Here is a 17840-nt window from a genome sequence, read left to right on the forward strand (position 1 = left end):
TTATTAAAGGTGAAAAAAAATCCAAACCATCATGGCCCTGTGTGAAAAAGTGATTGCCCCCCTTGTTAAAACATACTATAACTGTGGTTGTCCACACCTGAGTTCAATTTCTCTAGCCACACCCAGGCCTGATTATTGCCACACCTGTTCACAATCAAGGCATCACTTAAATAGGAGCTGCTTGACACAGTAAGGTCCACCAGAAGATCCTTAAAAGCTACACATCATGCCGAGACCCAAAGAAATTCAGGAACAATTGAGAAAGAAAGTAATTGAGATCTATCAGTCTGGAAAGGGTTATAAAGCCATTTCCAAAGCTTTGGGAATCCAGCGAACCACAGTGAGAGCCATTATCCACAAATGGCGAAGACATGGAACAGTGGTGAACCTTCCCAGGAGTGGCCGACCGCCCAAAATTACCCCAAGAGCGCAGCGACGACTCATCCAAGAGGTCACAAAAGACCCCACAACAACGTCCAAGGAACTGCAGGCCTCACTTGCCTCAGTTAAGGTCAGCGTTCATGCCTCCACCATCAGGAAAAGACTGGGCAAAAATGGCCTGCATGGCAGAGTTCCAAGGAGAAAACCACTGCTGAGCAAAAAGAACATCAAAGCTCGTCTCAATTTCTCCACAACACATCTTGATGATCCCCAAGACTTTTGGGACAACATTCTGTGGACCGATGAGACAAAAGTGGAACTCTTTGGAAGGTGTGTGTCCAAGTATATCTGGCGTAGAAGGAACACTGCATTTCATAAAAAGAACATTATACCAACAGTAAAATATGGTGGTGGTAGTGTGATGGTCTGGGGCTGTTTTGCTGCTTCAGGACCTGGAAGACTTGCCGTGATAAAAGGAACTATGAATTCTGCTGTCTACCAAGAGATCCTGAAGGAGAATGTCCGACCATCTGTTCGTGTACTCAAGCTGAAACGAACTTGGGTTCTGCAGCAGGACAATGATCCTAAAAACACCAGCAAGTCCACCACCGAATGGCTGAAGAAAAACAAAATGAAGACTTTGGAGTGGCCTAGCCAAAGTCCTGACCTGAATCCTATTGAGATGTTGTGGTATGACCTTAAAAAGGCCGTTCATGCTCGAAAACGATCTAATGTAACTGAATTAGGACAATTCTGCAAAGATGAGTGGGCCAAAATTCCTCCAGGACGCTGTAAAAGCCTCATTGCACGTTATCGCAAACGCTTGGTTGCAGTTGTTGCTGCTAAGGGTGGCCCAACCAGTTATTAGGTTTAGGGGGCAATCACTTTTTCACACAGGGCCATGATGGTTTGGATTTTTTTTCACCTTTAATAATAAACACCTTCATTTACAAATTGCATTTTGTGTTTACTTGTGTTGTCCTTGACTATTGTTTAAATTGGTTTGATGTTCCGAAACACTTAAGTGTGACAAACATGCAAAGGAACAGGAAATGAGGAAGGGGGCAAACACTTTTTCACACCACTGTACACTCACTTCTTCACATTGTAGCAAAATGCCAATTCTTCAGTGTTGTCACATGAAAAGATATAAAAACATATTTACAAAAATGTAAGGGATGTGTGAGGGATGTACTCACTTTTGTGAGATACTGTATATATATATATATATATATATATATATATATATATATATATAGGTCAAATTCTCATTATTATCATTAATAGAAAACATACTTTGAGAACATTAACATTTGTTGTATTTTTACTGAAATTCATCCTTTAACTATTAAAATCATCATTCTATCCTAAAATAGTTGGTCGCCTTCAATAATTCTCAAAAAAAAAAAGAATCACAGAAAATCGCAATGAGAAGTCGCAAAAAGAAATCCCAAAAAAATGCTAAACGTTACAAAAAGAAATCGCAACTATAAATAAATAAAAAAATGACAGAAAGTTGCAAAAAGACATTGCAAATTAAAAATGCAAACGTCGCAAAGAGAAGTCGCAAAAAGAAATCGCAAAAAGAGATCGCAAAAAGAAATATATAAAAATTGCAGAAAGTCGCAAAAAGACATGGCAAAATAAAAACTGCAGAAAGTTGCAAAGAGAAGTCGCAAAAAGAAATTGCATACATAAAAATCGCAGATAATCGCAAAAAGAAATAGCAAAATAAAAAAATGCAGAAAATTGATACAAATAAATGATATGAACAAAAGTGTGTGGGAATAAAATGAATCTGAATAAAATTAATTTGAATAAAATATGATATGGTCGGTCAATAAGTATGCAGTTAATAAATTCATTAACATCTGTAAAGGGAACTGAGAGTATTTCCATATAGAGAACGATATACTACTTGGCAATACAATAATATTTCATATGAACATACCGATCTCAAGCTCCTCATTTAACCCCTCAGGCGTCATACTGTTAAGGGTGAATATCCAAAAGGATTCTCCTTTACATAAACGGGCAAATCTTTCACCCTCCGGGATTGATTTAAAATGACGTGGGACACTGTGCTTCTCACTTTCCTTCTCTATAAGCATACGGTGTTCACCAAAACGTGTCCTCATGACACGCACTGTCCTATCTACATAAAAAAAAAACACATGGGCATCTCAGTCCATATATGGCAAACTGGGTGCTACAGCAGATGAACTGTTTGATGTAAAAGGTGCATCCCTCTTTAATACAAAACAATTTTTGATCATGTGAGATAAATCCACAGGCTTTACACTTGATACCTTTACACTTGTAGCATCCTGTGGTATTAAAAAATTGGGGGATGTTTGAAATCCTAGAAATCTTTTCTTTAAGTGGACTGGGGGCAATAAGGCTTTTGATTTTTTATTGCCGTCAAAAGACTACCTGAGGTTTACTTGGGAGAACTCTCCCAAGAGCTTTATCTTGCCCCAGGTTGACCAATGTTTTTGAATCGCTTTTTCGATGGCCCAATGTTGGTCATTGAATCTTGTAATAAAAAGGGTGCCAAACTGATCTTTAACAAGTGTAGGCGTATCCCTAATGGTAGTACCTTCTCTATATCGGTCCACTGCCCTCTGGATATGTTGGGGTTCATATCCTTTTTCTAGGTATTTTGTAGTTAATACAATTGCCTGATTCTCATAATCCTTAATATTGCTGCAGTTTCTGCGTAAATGGCAAAACTGACTGTAAGGTATGTTCTCTTTCCATTTGGGATGATGGCAACTCTTTTGATGGAGATATGTTTCTTTAAAATGGGTTCTAGATGTGATGTTACCATCAACATCACTACCCAGTTCAAGATCCAAAAAGACCAAAATATTTGGGTCCACTACATAGGTAAAGTGAATGCCAAACGTAGTGGTGTTAGAAATAGGAGACAAATATAAGGGGGCCCATCCCAAATGATAACATCAACTATATACCTCCCATAGTATACCAGATGTTTGGCGAGGGGATTCTGGGAACAAATATGAAATTTCTACCAATACCCCATAAACAGGCTGGCATAGCAGGGTGCAAAATGTGCACCCATAGCAGTGCCAGATACCTGTCTATGGAATTGCCCCTGTAAAGAAAAAGAATTCATCTCCAGGATAAATCGAGTAGATTGACAAATGAACTTGGATTGGATGGGATTAATATGGTCTGATTCTGATAAAAAGTATTCAACTGCCCGTAGTCCACCATCATGGGGAAGTGACATGTAAAGTGAACTCACGTCCAAGGATAGCCATAGATATCCTGGCTCCCACTTATAATATTGTAGGGTATCCAGGACATGTGCAGAATCCTTGATATAAGCAGGGAGAGAAGTGACAAGGGGTTGGAGAAAAGCATCCACACATTGAGACACCCGACTGGTAATTCCATCTATACTCGCCACTATGAGTCTACCTGGTGGGCATAATGATGGGTCCTTGTGGACTTTCGCTATGTGGTAGAAATACGGTGTCTTAAAATAGTTGGCCAGAAAAAATTGTTTACATTTTGCATTTGTATCATTAAAATGGAATTACACTAGGGCAGCCGTCTCTTTTCCTTGTATATTGGTATCTAAGTGCACCTGTTATTTTGCATAGAAAATTTATTTTATTAATAATTGTATTAATAATATTCATATTTCAATCATTTACAATTATTATAACAAAACTACTAATTTCTATAATAATAACGTTATAAACAATTCATTCGTTTTCAATAAATATCTATACACTCACTGATGCAACTAGAAACACAACTGACATACTATATGCAGTTGTCTGCGTTTTCTTCATGTTTTCGATAACCATTACAATGTGCCATTTTCAGATTTTCCATTAGAGGGAGGTAGTGTCCTATCAATGCATTTATCAGTGCAGCGTCAGACTGACAATTAACTGGATATGATTTTCATGCACGATGATCCTGCATGCTGATACACAGCAATAGAGATGAGTGAACTGTTTTGCATTAAATTGAAGTGGGGTGGACAGAAATGACTGGATAAAAAATTGGACTAATCAGCAGTCAGGCAATGCTTCCAGTAAGACAGAATATTTAAAGGGTAACTCAACTGTCATGGAATAAAAAATTAGCAAATAGAAAAAAATAAATAAATAAATATAGCGTATACTATTGCAACACAAATCATATTGTAATTCAATGTTATTTAAAATGACCTTTCCCTCTCAATCTGCAGGTCAGTAATTTTCTGTAAAATGCAATGCAATATGTATACCTGGAAGTGTTCTGGGCACAGATGGTGTACAAAAAGCCCCCCAGATGTGTAATTTCCTACTTGTGTGATTAGCTCACTGATTTTCCCAGAAGTCTGATAAAAATCTGTTTTTGAGCATCCCCTGCAACAAAAATGTAATTTTTTGGTGAGATGCTGCCATAGGGAAATCAAAGAGCAGTTTAGGTCATAATGTGCATTGCATATTAGCGCAATATAGACTTACCTGAAAACAAAGCCCTTCAGTGGCATGCTGTCACCGCTGAAGGCGCTTCCATCTTTACCTGGTCTTCTTTCCAGATTTGCCGGCTTCAGCTATATAATAGGCCGAGCCAGCGGTAATGTCACTCCCTCGAATGTGCTATTTATGGCACAGCTCTGAAGGATCAGCACAGGTATGCCATTCCTTCAGAGCGTATGTATCAGTGACGTGCTGCATCTAAAGTAAATATCTCCTAGACGGTGCACATTTAGGAGATATTTACAGTACAGTTCCTATAAGTAAACCTTACTATAAGCTTACCTACAGGTAAAAATCATGCATGGGAGTTTACTCCCACTTTAACTAAAAGTTGTGAAAACTGTGAAAAGGATGTTTCTCCCATACTCTAAGTCTCAATTGCTTTCGCAGGTCCGCAGTGGGGCAGTTCAACCAACTCCAACCCTTTATCTGTTAAGGCCTTCTTCTCTTGTATCACAAATTGGTGCAATATGGCAAACAACAGGTCAAATGACAGCCTATGCCCCACAATTGTACTAGAACACTAAAGCCACAACTTTTTCATGGGAGTAGCTTAAGATGCCTCTCCAAGTTGAGCCATGATTCTTGTTGCTAGTAAGGTTACCATCTTTATCATCTCGGATGTCCCTGTCTTCAGCAAGACTATTTCAAGACTATTTCAGAATGAATATGCGCTGCACTCATTCGTGACTGGGTGACTGGGTTGCATCTTACTGACTTGGATTGCATTGATGTGGTCATCACACTGCAAAAAGGCCAGAAGTATCCCAGTAGCAGGTTTTGAATATTTGTTAGTTACGTGAAACGCTATCTGTGTGTTATGCTGTGTGCTGTTGTCAAGATCTCAACCTGCTGAAATAAATAAATTGGATTTCTCTTACCGGGTGTGCGGTCTAGGCTTACCACTTTTTCTTCAAGCCAAACCCGAACACTTTAGCAAAAATATATATTTTATACACTATAACGATTGGGCCTCATTTCTTCTAACGACAACAAAAATTGGGCACATTTCCTCCCATGGACACCAACTGTTTCTCCCCTAATACCAAAGATCGGGCATTGTTTACTCTCACTGGTCACAGTCCGGCCACCCTAAAGTCTGAAGGACAGTAAACTGGCCCTTTCTTTAGAATGTTTGGAGACCCCCCTAGGGGGCGTGGCTGGCAGCCGAGGAGTATGTGAGAGAGCTCCGTCCGCCGCCAGAATACCGGAGCTATTTACAGCATCCCTGAGCGGATTTCAGCGGCGGTTTCAGCTCCCCCGAGGTCGGGCAGAGGTACAGACCATGTCCAGGAGACGGAAAGAGGCTAAAAGACTCAGCCGCATGACGGACTTTTACCGTCAGCCCCGTGAAGTACAGGCCCAAGATGGCGCCGGAAGGCCGGAGAGCAGGGAAAGAAGCAGGCACGCTACTGAGGATCCTCCGGTGCCTAACCTTTCAAAACGCCAGGATGATCTTACGAGGAGAGGTAATCAGCACTCCCCAACAGCATCTTCCACATCTAGCCCCATTAAAGCTAAGCAGCCACACGTTCAGGGGAAGGAGGAGGAAGAACTGTGTAATGCTTCACTAAATGACACAAGAGAGCTACAGGACTCCATCCTGGAATTCCCCACAAATAATCTACCGGTTATCGATACCACACTCAAAGATATGTTAGTGTCTCTCCGCAGTACGCTACACGCAGACATTCTATCTCTTACCAAACACTTTAAAGAGGAAGTGAAGGCAGTAGATACTAGGGTGTCTCATGTTGAACGAAAGATGGGAGAATTCGCGGGAACTATTAATAAAGTGATTGATGCCCACAACGAAAGGGAGGATGACCTGCTCTCGATGAAGGAAAAAATGGCCGACCTCGAGGATCGCTCGAGGAGAAACAATATCAAAATTAGAGGCATCCCAGAGTCGGTCAAAACTCCGGATCTCCTTCCTTATTTTCAAAAAATCCTGCAGGAAGCTTTACCAGAAGCGTCATTGACGGACCTTACGGTAGACAGGATCCATAGGCTTCCTAAGCCTAAACACATACCAGAACACTTACCGAGAGACACGATCGTACGGATCCACTTTTTTCAAACGAAAGAGAAGTTCCACATGTGTGTTCGTAACCCTGATGATATTCCTCCTTCTGCTCTGGGCCTATCCTTTTTCCCAGATTTTTCAGCCTTTACGATGCAAAGACGCAGGAATATGGCGACTATAACGAAGCCACTGAGAAATCATCGTATTCCATATAAATGGGCCTATCCGGCGAAACTTCTCGTTTCCAGAGACGGTGCAACATTTGCTATTAAATCGGTGGAGGAAGGGCTCCGACAGATGACAGCTCTCGCTCAGGTACCCCTTCACCCCGGACAGGATCTCCTGCCTGGCCAAGGCGACTTTCGGACTGATCGCTCAGGTCTACTTACCAAACATCGCCCATAGAGCTCCGGTACACGGCAGACTATTGAAAAGCTCTCTTTGCCCTCTATTATTTAAGGGTTGTTTTCCCTACTGATTCAATTGAATCACCTTTTTTTATTGTTTTTGTACTATCAAAGAACTTTTTAGGTTCACGTGGAAAAACTTGATCCTACAGTACTTAAGTCTCCTGTATACAGGGTTTGGTTTTCTACAGATTACGGTTTTTCTTTTTTGGGAAGTAGATACGTTATTGGCCATCTGTTGAGGTCGTTGATTGGTCAGTGATCCTCTGTTTCTCATTTTTCTTTTCACATTTTTTTTTCGATTCATTATTTTTACTTTTTTGGTTGTTTTCATTTCTTCATTGGCAATATTTTGCTAACCATTGTGATCCTATAGTGGTGTAATAATTCTTACTGTTCAACAGGTTTTTGTTTGCCACAACATGGGTTTCAAGGTAACCTCATTTAATGTAAGAGGCCTGAACAGCCCTCACAAGAGGAGCATGCTCTGGAGAGAAGTTACAAAAATTCACAGTGACATTTTATGTCTACAAGAAACCCATTTTGTGGACACTAAACACCCGCAGCTGAGTAACAGGCATTTTCCGATTACCTTTTTTTCGAATGCCCAGAAAAAGCATAGGGGGGTGGCTATCTTGCTCAGAGATACACTACAATTTAAATGCCTACAGGTCGAAGTGGATACAGCGGGCAGGTATATTATTTTAATAGGGGAGATTAATGGTACAGTCTATACCATAGTGAATGTTTATGTCCCGAACAGTAAACAATTGTCCTTCCTTAATAAAGTGAAAAAAAAAGTGGCAGTAATGCGCAGGGGTTTCCTTTTATTCTGCGGTGACTTCAACACCATACCAAACCAAACTTTGGACGTCTCATTTCGTCCCAACAAACCCAGGGCGAGGGTTACTCTTGCGCATTTCATGGCCTCAGAGGGATTGTTTGATGTGTGGAGATGCCAACATTCTACAGAACGTGACTATTCTTACTTTTCTAGTGCACATAATTCATACTCAAGAATCGATCTGTTCTTAGTTGACAAATTTCTATTACAAAAAATTAGCATGTCTTGCATTCACAATATTTCATGGTCAGATCACGCTCCTATATCTGTGATGGTGGAGAGGAGACAGTTTGAGACCAGGGCAAATAGGTGGAGAAATGACGCATCTTTGTTTTCACACCCCAAATTTTCCCAAGAGCTTACTTTCGAGCTTCGGGAGTTTTTTGATCGCAACGCGGGGTCGGTATCGGACCCTTTTACATTGTGGAACACACAAGGCCTTTATGAGAGGGGTCCTCATTAAGCTGGGAAGCATAGCCAAAAAACAGAAAACCCACAAAATTGACTGCCTTCTTGCCCAAATTGGAAAATTGGAATCTCTTAATAAACAGGCCCCTGATGGCGCCAGAGGGTCACAATTAGACGGCCTTAGACACGAACTTAGACTGCTTTTGATCTCCAATCATGATTACACGTTGAAAAAATGGAAGGCTCGCTTCTATCACCAAGGGAATAGGGCTGGGAAACTTTTAGCTAGGCAAACGAAGGAAAAAGTCATTAAACAGAAAATTCCCTTCATCCACCACCCGACTAGTGGAGCTAGAGTGGCCAACCCAAAAGATATAGCCAATGCTTTTAGGGACTATTACAGTGCTTTATATAATTTGAAGGATGATGAGTCTGTCCCACAGCCAACTACGGAAAAGATTGATAGTTTTCTAAATAACATAACACTCCCTACAATTGATCAAGACCAATTGACGGCGCTAAATGATCCCATTACGATAACCGAACTCCAAAAAACGATTTTAGCATTACCATTAAATAAATCTCCAGGTCCAGATGGGTTTTCATCTGAGTATTATCGTAACTTCTACCCCATTTTAGGTCAACATTTACTAAACACTTTTGAAAAAGCCTCATCAATCTCATCGTTCCCCCAAGAAATGTTAGCTGCCACGGTCATAACCCTACCCAAACCAGGAAAATCATCTGATGCCCCTCAAAATTTTAGGCCCATCTCTCTATTAAATGTCGACGTTAAGATTTACGCAAAAATAGTAGCCAATAGATTGTCAAAAATTTTACCATTGTTAATTAAAAATGACCAGGTGGGATTTATTCAGGGCCGCCAGGCACCAGACGCAACTAGGAGAATAGTGAATTTGATTCACGCAGCGGAGGTCTCGGGGGATCCTTCTCTGTTTCTGACTCTAGACGCAGAGAAGGCCTTCGATAGGGTCCATTGGGGATACCTGGGTCGGGCATTAGATAAATTTGGCCTGGAAGGAAATATTAAGTCAGCCATCACAGCCTTATATACCTCCCCTTCAGCTATGGTCTACACGGAAGGCATGTTCTCTGACAGCTTTAATATTACTAATGGGACTCGACAGGGGTGCCCGTTGTCACCCCTGATATTTGCACTTTTAATGGAACCCTTAGCTGAGACGATTCGTACGCACCCACGCGTTTCAGGTGTCCCTGTCCTAAAGCAATCACACTCCATCACGTTATTTGCGGATGACGTTATTTTGTCCCTGTCCCGTCCAATAACCTCACTGCCAGCAGTGCATGATATTTTGGAGCAATTCAATAAAATTTCATATTATAAAGTAAATGCATCCAAATCTAGTCTTCTTGCGATTAACGTTAAAGAAAAAACTAGACAACTGTTAGCTACACGATTTCCGTACCCATGGACAGATCAACCAATTCAATATCTGGGAATAAAAATTATGTCTCCTAGTTCTGGGATATTTAGAGCGAATTTTATACCACTTCTGTCTTCCCTCCATCAGGAACTGGACAGACTTGGGAAATTTCATCTTACTTGGATGGGCAGATTGGCAGCATACAAGATGTTAATTCTCCCTAAACTATTATATATGTTCAGGGCCCTACCTATAAAGATCCCCTTGTCGTTTCTCTTGTCAGCTCAGGCTCAACTTTCTTCCTTTGTATGGCAGGGGAGGAGGCCGAGGTGCCCCAAGTCTATTCTCTGCAGGAGAAGGGAGATGGGAGGCATGGGGTTTCCTATTCTAAAGGACTACTACATGGCGTGTCTATTAGACCAACTGAAATTTTGGTTCCAGCATCAGATAGGGAAGCAATGGGTAGCGATAGAACAATCATGGATGGGTCCCAACTCCCTATACGCTGCATTATTGGCCTCCTCCTTTGCCGGTTCGACACTTAAATCAGATCATCCCATTATCACCTTGGTACTGAACACATGGAATAATTTTGTCCAAAGCGTTATTGACCATCGGAACTTGACAGAGATTCATGCTCCCATTTCATCTTTATGCTTCGTTTTAGAAGATTTAGATCTAGCACTCTGGGAGCAAAGGGGAGTCTCACGGGTATCGGACTTGTGGGAGAAAGACAGGTTAATCCCTTTTGAGACCCTGGCACGCAAATATTCATTGCCACCATCAGCTTTGTTCACTTATTTACGAATTGCCTCCTTTTTAAACCAACATAGGGGTTCCTCTATTAAAATACCACATCAGGCATGGTCTTTCTGGTCTGACGAAACGACATTTAAAGGGGGGATTTCCCTTTTCTATAACCTGATACAAGAGAAGGGTCGTTTTAGCAGGATATCTCCCATCCAGAAGTGGGAGAGGGATCTTTCTTTATCTTTTTCTGTGGACCAGTGGAAGATGGCGATGCAGAGCAATTGTTGCTTTGTGAGGTCCATCTCCCACTGGGAGACTACACAGAAAATTTATGCTTAGATGGTATTACACCCCCTACATTACGGCAAAGTTCACAAGGGGTGCTTCGCATGATTGTTGGCGAGGTTGCGGGAAGATTGGAACGCTGATACATATGTTGTGGGAATGCTCCCATTTAAGAAGTTTTTGGAGGGGGGTATTCTCACTAATCTCTAAAATCACTGGTTTTCTTAGACAAGCTACACCAGAACTAGCAATTTTGAATCTGAATATTGATCAATTTCTCCCATCTCTGAGAATGATAACAGTTCAAATTCTATCCACAGCTAGGCTCCTAATTGCTAGGAGCTGGAAAACCCCTACTTCTCCTAACATTAGTGAACTTACTAAAAAAAATTATGAAACTTTTAAATATGAGCAGATTCTTGCTTCAATGGAAGGGAAGTCTTATAGATTGTATTCGCAATGGTCACCTTGGATCGCAGCCAGGAAAATCGTTTAAATTTATGCAACAATTTTCTAGAATCTCTTTGTGTTTTTGGTTTAACAATACCTTATTTTGAAAGAATAGTCAACAGTTTATATATACTGAAAATTTTTGAAAGGATGAATATCTCTTTATTTGTGAGAACTTGTACTTAGATCTCAAGAATGGTTTGTTATAGATCTCATTTGTTAAAAATGTGTCGTGCTTTTACTGATTGCTGTGAGATGTTCATTGTAATGTCTTATCCTTTCAATAAAAAAAAAAAAAAAGAATGTTTGGAGACCCCTGATCTATAGGATTATAACAGGCCTGAGACACCTTTTGGCACTCCAAAAAGAATAGTAATGTGGCATGCATAGTGCCCCCCTCACCCTCCTATGGGGCCCTGTTCTAAGCCATATTCCTGTCTGAATATTGTGTCCGGGTTTCAGGTGGACTGAAACCCGAACACATGATTCAAAACCCGAACTGTCCGGGTGAATTCCGAACAGGTGGCAACCCTAGTGCGGTCATCCACCTATATTTTCTCCTGTACCCCAGAGGGCCCATGGGTTGGATGGGCCCTCCTTTGACCTGCCCTCTCCCTGCACTCTGTCGTTGGCAGGGAGGGGAAATGTTCTACTAGGTGGCTTAAAGGGGCCACCACCCAGCATTACACTTGTATGTGGAAAAAAGCAGTTTTGGCACAAACAAAAACCCATCAGCCCATACCAACCAATCAGGTTTTGTTCTTATCCGAATATGCTCAGGTATAATGGCAACCTAAATCTCCTTCGTCCTTGTATCTCTTGTGCAGTATGGTCTCTGCATTTGAGTTCCAAGCTCTGTCCACCTTGCCACAGTCATTAGGTAGTGTTCTCCACTGAAATTCATTGCAGATATAAACCCACCAGACTCCACCTCCAGCTGAAGTATCTGATCTTTAAGTGATTTGGTCAATCTTAATTCTCCAGTGTATAAGCCTGCTAACATGCTGGAACATACTGATCCTCAATCTGGTTCTTTTAAAAATGAAAGTGACTCTGTCCAATTATCTCCCACTCTAATGAATTTAATTAAAGCTAACAAAGCATCATTTTACAAATAAGTGTGCATTCTACTCATATAAAAGAATAACTACATATACAACCTTTCCTTCTAATGCAGGAGTATAATAAACTAATTATTCAGTGTGCTTTTTTTTATAAAAAATAATGTGACATTTGTATAGCAGAAATCTTTTTAACACATTTTATTTTGCATTATTATCTTAAAAAAAAAAAAAAAAAGACACCTCACCTGCTATGAATAAGCAGCTACTTCCAGTCTCTTTATCGTGATAAATCCTAGGCAAGAATCACATGGTCTCTGGTTTCCATAAGAATAGTGGGTGTTTCATATAGTTAGAGACTGCAAATCAGACAGATCCTTCTGTCTGCCGTAAGGTAAGCGGAATAGCAAGGCCCAATCAGGAAACACACCCTGTATAAGTAATAAGAAAATATGGTTGTCACAATATATATTATCATTGCAGGGCCATTTTATTCAGACCAGTGCTGGGACAAGGTCATCCAGCGCCCAGGGCAAAGATGCCAAGCCGCGCCCCCCTTTCCCTTGGGGTTGGGGTCAGAGTGCCCCCTTACCCTTGCAATAAACCATTGTGCCAGGGGCAGCTGTCCCTCCTGCCCACCCCTTGTCCCGGCCCTGATTCAGACAGTCGCGTGTGCCACGGATGCTGAATACCATAGCAGGCAGTGACGATTCCTCCATTCACTACTATCATTCATAGGGCAATCAACTGATTTTCTCTTGTTCAGCCCATGGGGGCAGGCATATGGGTTAAGGACCATCGCTGGAGTGGTGGGTGAAGCCCAGAGGACCTTAAGTGAAGTGATGGCGGAATCACAGGTGCATCTACTTCACAATAATCACATCTTGTCCCCAGAAGGTCACCATAATAGATCACCGCACATGGGTTCCAGACTAGAGAGAAACATCACCTTAAACCTAGCCATATACACTTTATCTCATTCAGTGCAGATGGAGGAATCTACACTACTGGCTATTGTATTTGGACAGCCTGCATCTGAGTGGATGCAGTCATTGTATGCGTGAGAATTTTCACCCAGTTCCGTAGATTATTAAATCAACTTTTGTCAAGCAAGATGGTGCCGACAGAGCCGACCATGACTCAAATGTTGCCCAATTCAGCAGGAGTGGAAATGATCTCTTTGCTCAAATCATAAAACAGACCTCTGCTTCTCTATATGGTGGAAGGAATGGGTCATGTTTACATATGTTACCTTGGTGAGTCCAGATGGTCAGTCACAGCCCATAAATCAAAGACAACTCTCTTTCCTTTGATGGTCAGGTGTAATTGTTCTCCAACTTTGTCAGCTGCTAAAAGGAATGTTTAGAGATGAAGATGAGAACTTAGCTGTTGTGTTTTGACAAAAGACTTGAAATTTAAGGGCCGTACACACGGGCCGAATGTCAAAAGGTATCGGCCCATGTGTATGACAGCTGGTCCGACAGAAGCCTACCATTTGGTCGTCTTCTTGTGAAGAGGCATGACTGAAAAAGGTTTGCCGATAGGCACCTGATTAGCCAGTGGCTGAGAGCAGTGGTGTAGCTAGCACATCTGGCACCCAGGGCTGGTAATTTTTTTGCAACCCCTTCCCCCCCCTCAAGAAAAATGATTTGTGGCAATATAGCGGCGCAACTCCGAAACTGTAGGTGTGATCAGATTGCATCGACAGGGGGGGGGGGGCTTAAAGGGCCATATGCTTCAATGCCTGTGCCACACACGAGTCTGTAGCAGACAGTAGAAACCTCAGTATAATCATTTTAATAAAAAAAAAAACTGTTCTATTGCATATCCTACACAAAGAAAACCTTAAAGTCATATTAAAGTCTTGATTTTTGTTTTGTTTTTCTAAATAATAAGCTTGTTATACTTACCTGCTCTATTGCAGTGGTTTTGCACAGAGCAGCCCAGATCCTCCTTTTCTCGGATCCCTTGCCAGCACCCCTGGCCCCTCACCCTTTCTGGGTGCCCCCACAGCAAGAAGCTTGCTATGGGAGCACCCAAGCAGGAAGGCTCCCGGGCCTCAGATCTGTGTGTCCATGCACACATGGAGCCATGGCTCAACTCCGCTCCCTCTGTCTTCTGATTGGCTCATTGGCTGTGATTGACAGCAGTGTGAGCCAATGGCTCCCGCTGCTGCCAAAAGCCAATCAGGAGTGCGAGCCCTGGACAGCCAAGGCTCTCGTGGACATCTCTGGATCGAGAGGGGGCTCAGTATGTATTAGGTGGGGTTGCTGCAACAGAAGGTTTTTTTTACCTTAATGCATAGAATGCACGATGAGTAAAAACCAGGGGCGTAACTATAGGGGGTGCAGCAGTTGCGACCGCAACCGGGCCCTGTGATGCAGGGGGCCCATGCAGCCCCCCTCAACATATGGCCGGCAGCAGCATAGGCAGCTAGGGGTACCAGTGCACCATGCACACGGGTGGCTGGAGGTGGAGCGTGACTAGCAGAACTCCATGCTTGACTATCGCACTGGCTGCTCTTTAGTTGTGCATTCCCTGCATGACCTGTGTCCTCGGCCGGCTCCTCAGAATACCCCTCTCCTGCTCCATGCATTGGCTCACAAAGGTCATACCTGTCACCACGCCCTGGAGTTCCACTGCCGTACTCGGAGGGAAGGGCCCTGGCTGGGGTTCAGGGGGGCCCTTCATGGCTTCTTGCATTGGGGCCCTGAAGGTTCTAGTTACGCCACTGGTAAAAACGTTATGCCTTTACAACCACTTTAACAAAGAATATGATGTACTTAGGATGCAGGAGTCAGGAGTAAGAAATGTAAAACACAACGAGGGGAATTTATCAAAACTGGTGCAGTCAGAATCTGGAACAACTGTGCATGGCAACCAATCAGCTTCTATCTTCAGCTTGTTCAGCTTTAACCACTTCACCCCCGGACTATTTGGCTGGCCAAAGACCGGAGCGTTTTTTTGCGATCTGGTGCTGTGTCACTTTAACTGACAATTGCACGGTCGTGTGACGTGGCTCCCAAATAAAATTGACGTCTTTTTTTCCCTACAAATTGAGCCTTCTTTTGGTGGTATTTGATCATCTTTGCGGTTTTAAATTTTTGCGCTATAAATAAAAAAAAAGAGCGACAATTTTGAAAAGAACGCAATATTTTTTACTTTTTGCTATAATAAATATCCTCAAAAGATATATAAAAAGAGATTTTTTTTTTCCTCAGTTTAGGCCGATACGTAGTCTTCTACATATTTTTGGTACAGCGTTTATTGGTTGGTTTCTACAAAAGTTATAGCGTCTACAAAATAGGGGATAGTTTTATGGCATTTTTATTAATATTTTGTTTTTGTACTAGTAATGGTGGCGTTCTGCAATTTTTATCATGACTTGCGACATTATGACAGACAGATCGGACACTTTTGCCGCTATTTTGGGACCATTGACATTTATACAGCAATCAGTGCGATTTAAATTGCACTGATTACTGTGTAAATGTGACTGGCAGTAACGAGGTTAACCAGTAGGGGGCGCTGCAGGGGTTAAGTGTGTCCTAGGGATGTGTTCTAACTGTAGGGGGATGGGCTACATGTGACAGGACACTGATCACCGCTCTCTACCACAGGGAGTGGAGATCAGTGTCCTGTCACTAGGAAGAATGGGGAAATGCTTGTTTACATCCGTGAGACGATCGCGGACATTGCTGCAGACATCAAGTCCATGGGACCCGCGATCACACTCCCGGGGCTTGTGGCGGGCGCTCACCTGCTCCCACAATGCTGCGTCTTAAAGGGCAACGTACAGGTACGTTAATATGCCTGTACATGCACTTCTGCCGACGTATATCGGCGTCAGCCAGTCGTCAAGGGGTTAAAAATGAAAGATATGAGATTATTGGCTTCCGTGCACAGCTGTAGCAAATTCTGTCTGCTCTAGTTTTGATAAATTCCCCTAAGGGCTCATTCAGACAGGCGCTGAGACAGGTCCTGCATGCTGAGCCACTTTTTGCTGCATCTGCATCCACCAGAGAGCTTCACCTATAGAAGTGGGTGCACAGATCCGAATGCAGACACTGTGCGTTTGGATACATGCATCCCTTCCTGTCTGCATGTCAAATTTTGACATTCGACTGTCCATGCAGCTTCTGCGTCCAAATTGACTTTGATTGGACTGCCTGCACAAGGATGCACAGGACACTATGTATCCCCACGCGGTACACGGCCATGGACGCATATGCTCCATGTGAATGAGGCTTAATTGTCATGTGGGCCAGATAGCAGGAAAGAGGAGATGTCGGTAATTAAAAGAGAAGTATGGGATTTTTATTTAAGAATCATACTTACCCAAGTACCTGCATCTGTCCCCCGCCGGCTCTAAGGCTGAGAACCGAGTAATCAAACACCACCGATAGCTCAGTCCTCAGAGCTCCCTGAGCAGAGAGCTGGTGGATGTCAGACTCTACTCTGCCCCCCCCCCCCGGTGCTCACAGAAACACTGGGCTGTGGAAGGGGCGGGTGGCCGGCTCAGGCTCTCAGTTGCTCGCTGAGAGGCTGAGCTGGGTGCCAGTCCAGGCATGTGAGTGGATCCCAACCATATGGTTTCGATCTTTCCCCAGCCTGGACCGACTCTGATGGGCTTAAGCCCGCTGTCAGCTGAAAATGGGTCACAGGAGTGCAAAACAATCTGCACCGATGTGATCAGCAGGAGAAGTACAACCAAACAGGCGTTGCATGTACTTCTTTAATAAATCTATCACGTGATTTGTCTCTCTGCTCCTGTTTGGCATTACTTGCAACAATTGATAAATGTCCCCATTTATGTTGTGAACTCTTCCTCAGCCCAGGCTTTAAATCCAGTCTCTTTCTCTATGAAGCTGGAAGGTCCTTCAGACATCCTGTTTCCTAGTCATAGGGCAGGGGTCTCAAACTCAATTTACCTGGGGGCCGCTGGAGGTAGATTCTGGGTAAGGCTGGGCCGCATCAAGTTTTCCACAAAAACCTTTAGGGTGGGCACGCACCTGTCTGGTTTATAAAAATAGCACTCCTCCACTCTGCTGTGCCCCCCTGTATATTTCTTGCCCTGTATGCTAATACTGAGCATCAAGGAGGAAGAGACGCCGGATTTTCTCAATGGGCGTCTCCTTCTCCATGTGCCTCAATCCAATCACAGTGAGAGTCACAGCCAGGAAGAAAAAAACTCCTTGTCTGTGACACTCTTTGATGTGATTGGATCACAACACAGCCAGGGAGAAGGAGACGCCCATTGAGAAACCCCTGCGTCTCCTCCTCCCATGCAGGGCCTCTAATGGCAGAACGTCCT

At 42.8% G+C, this 17840-nt stretch overlaps 1 long non-coding RNA gene across 2 annotated transcripts in view; it reads right to left on the minus strand.

Moving 5' to 3' along the window:
• Positions 1–17429, minus strand: part of LOC143960223 (uncharacterized) — a 49808-nt gene extending 32379 nt beyond the window's left edge. The window contains exons 1-2 of one of the 2 annotated variants that reach the window (XR_013270285.1): positions 13779–17429; positions 12775–12957 (exon numbers count right to left, since the gene is read on the minus strand). This is a non-coding gene — a long non-coding RNA (uncharacterized LOC143960223). Of the gene's footprint in view, positions 1–12774 lie in introns of both variants that reach the window. The other variant, XR_013270284.1, reaches the window with a different exon arrangement.
• Positions 17430–17840: the final 411 nt, after the last annotated feature.

This window comes from Lithobates pipiens, unplaced genomic scaffold, assembly GCF_037356315.1.
Source record: "Lithobates pipiens isolate NorthernLeopardFrog02 unplaced genomic scaffold, aLitPip1_a1.2 Scaffold_8, whole genome shotgun sequence".
Taxonomy (NCBI): domain Eukaryota; kingdom Metazoa; phylum Chordata; class Amphibia; order Anura; family Ranidae; genus Lithobates; species Lithobates pipiens.